Source organism: Gobio gobio, assembly GCF_949357685.1.
Source record: "Gobio gobio genome assembly, chromosome: 6".
Taxonomy (NCBI): Eukaryota; Metazoa; Chordata; class Actinopteri; order Cypriniformes; family Gobionidae; genus Gobio; species Gobio gobio.
Window position 1 is genome coordinate 55495172 of NC_137102.1, and position 3071 is coordinate 55498242.

A 3071-nucleotide genomic window follows, 5' to 3' on the forward strand; every position below is an offset into this window, starting at 1 on the left:
TGGTGCCTCAAAATTATCTGGTTACAAACATTCTTTAAAAGGTTTAGAACTACAGGGCGAGTAAATGACAGAATTTACTTTTTTTTTTTTTTTGTGAACTATCCGTTTAATGACAGACCATTATTCTAAAGTGTTACCAAAAACATTTAAAGCAAAGGCACTAAGGGTGATGAAATTTAAAATATCTTTATTCTCTTAATTTTCTCTTGCTTTAAGTTTTTTTTCGTGAGGAAAAACCCAGAGGTGGGAACAAGATGCACCACCTAAACCGGAGTGAGTCGGAAGACCGGGGAAGTTGTGAACAGGAAGACAACTGTAATCAACAACAGAGTGTCATCCTTCCTTCGCCACCTAATGGAGTTTGAATGGAAAAACTTGGACTAGGTGAGGCACTTTTTTAATAGGATATGTAATGTACACAGACACTTACGCTGCATTCACACAGGGCGTCATGCCGGTTAGAAATTTTGTCTGACCTGACAGCGCCGACGCCACGTGACAGTGACGTATGGCATCAAAGCACCGCGAGAGCGATTCGAGAGCGATTCGAGAGCAGTCGGCTAATACAGCCGGTGCAGTTTCTCTAGAGCGACTGCACAGACTTTGATGATGACACAGCTGTTCCACGATTGGCCAGATTCTCCGCATGACAGCGATCACATGTGTTTCGTGTTTATTCTAAAACCTTCAGTTCCTCTAATGTGCACAAATCTGTTTTTTATAACAGTTAAACCTCTTTTCATGTAGTTGCGATGTTATATTGTCATGTTTATCAAAATAAAATAGATGAAAAATGTAGACCCCCACTTCATTGATAGTTTAGGCTTGTATGTTAACTTTATTCTTGTACAAACACACGCTGTATTAATCAGTGCATAAAGTATTACATGACAAAAAATGTCTCTGAAACATCTGTGTATTGACAAATATTGCATTTATTTCACTTCAGCTGATAAAGTGTGCAAACACCGCGCGAGCGTCACTGCGGGAAGCAGAAAGTGTCCGACTTCACGTCTGTGTTTGCAGCTCCTCCCCGCCTGCATGTGGCTACTCTCGCCGATTGGTTGCATCCGGCCACAGCTGATGTCCAACACACCTTTCAACTTCTGCCGCTTGCAACGTGAGTGAAGCGACGCGACGGAACCCACAATTCAGTTCAGCAACGCATGACGTCACCCATTCAAAGTAAATGAGAAGCGTTAACGCCGGCGCCCCGTGTGAATGCAGCATTAAGTTTGAGGATACCTTACTAAAGCTAATGCAGTATACATGTAATCCATCCTGCAATAAAAGTTTACATTGTTGTTTTTGATTAAATAGTTTGTGAAATCATGTTGAGGTGATTTAGTAATATTACTTTTTTGGAGCATGTAGTTTGTGCTGCTGCTACTATTATGTACTGACAGTTTTCTTTAGTTTTTTACTCAATATCAATTTTGTTAAGCTAAATAACAGAGACACCTCTCTAATATGCAATCAGGTTCAGCATCACTACAAAGTACATTCTTCAAAATATTCATTACATTGAATCACCAGCTAAAAAAAAACTGAACATTTCATTTCACATCTTCATGAAGGCATTGCAGGACTGGATTAGACTAGACAGCATACGTTGAGCTAGGTGCACCTCAAAGTGTTAACTGTCTATAAAATAGTATTTTACCATTATGATGAATTGTAATGGGATTATTATTTTTTATTAAATTCCAACAGTGTAAAAAGTTTGTGTATACTCAAATTGTATGACTAACTTCATATCATTCTTATCTAGAGGGACTTCTTGCCATAATGGAGCAGAATCCTGGTTCCTGTTTGAAATCATCCAATGTGGAAGATGGCACAGATCGGTACAGACATGAAACTTGTGTTTGTGTTGTGTTGTGTTGTGATAACTTGTTTCAGAATTAATTTGCTCTTTGTTTATATTTTATTCATGTATATGTGTATTTTGCACCAAAGTTACAGTATTCTTCAACCAACTATTTACAGTATTCTACCAACTATTTTCTGCAGAGTTTTTAAAATTGTAGCTCAAACAATAGTGTGTGGTGCTAGCAAGGTCATGGGTTCAATTCCCAGGGAAAGCAAGAACTGACAAAATGTAAAATGTGTATCTTGAATGCAATGCAAGTCGTCTGCCAAATGCATAAATGTAAATTTAAATAATAAGTGATATTGAATGCAATCTGATTACTTTTATACATGATTTTCTGAAAATAAGATTTGATTCGAGGATGTTTTAAAGTGAACTTTTTCCACACATTTAAATGTTTAAGTTAAAGCACTTAAAATGTTTTAAATAAAGAATTTTATATTTCATAATAATTGTCTGTTTGGATTACTTCTGTAGGATAGATTAATGTAAGAATTAATGTAATTCAGTAAGTATTAATGATTGAATAGGATTAGGATTAATGCACTGTTAACCAAGGTTTACAGTAACGGTACTGTATTACAAAATTACAGTAACATGTAGTTACTGTAAACTGAAATGCGGTTCTTGTACTGTAAATCTCAAATACAGTAACTTACTGGCAACAGTGTTGCCAGTAAGTTACTGTAAAATCTCTTATAAATGTCTAACAGTACATAAGCAGAGAGAAGTAGCTCCGGCTGCAATGTTCTTCCGCAAGACGCATGCAGTTCTGTTTATTAACCGCTAGAGTGCAAACAGTTATGGACTGCAGCTTTAAAAATACAACCTATAATATTCGACAGCCAATTTCCGGTCCATTTTATTTTGCTTTACAAATTCGCTTCCACAAATTCAGTGGCTCAAATTCGACAGAAAATTCAACACTTCAGATCCGGGAACTGCAGGAATAGCAGTGGATTACCGGAGATGCCCCTCACTGCAGACTGTAGCGCGATGATGTCACGTATTCGGACGTCTGGGATGTTACGTATTGCATGTCTTTAAAACCATTCGCCATAATGTGGTGACAGCGCATGTGTGTCCTATTTGAGTTACGCGGTGCACAAGGAGCGTGCCTTGTAATAATGGAGACATTTGTGAGAGACGATTCAGAAGATGTTTACTGTGGTGCAGATCCTGAACCGTATTTGAACCG

The 3071-nt window shown here is 37.6% G+C and overlaps 1 long non-coding RNA gene across 1 annotated transcript; it reads left to right on the forward strand.

Moving 5' to 3' along the window:
• The first annotated feature begins 216 nt into the window (after window positions 1-216).
• LOC307128440 lies at window positions 217-2318 on the forward strand. Its single transcript, XR_013816793.1, has 3 exons — window positions 217-384; window positions 950-1185; window positions 1772-2318. It is a non-coding gene; the product is annotated as an uncharacterized lncRNA (long non-coding RNA).
• Window positions 2319-3071: the final 753 nt, after the last annotated feature.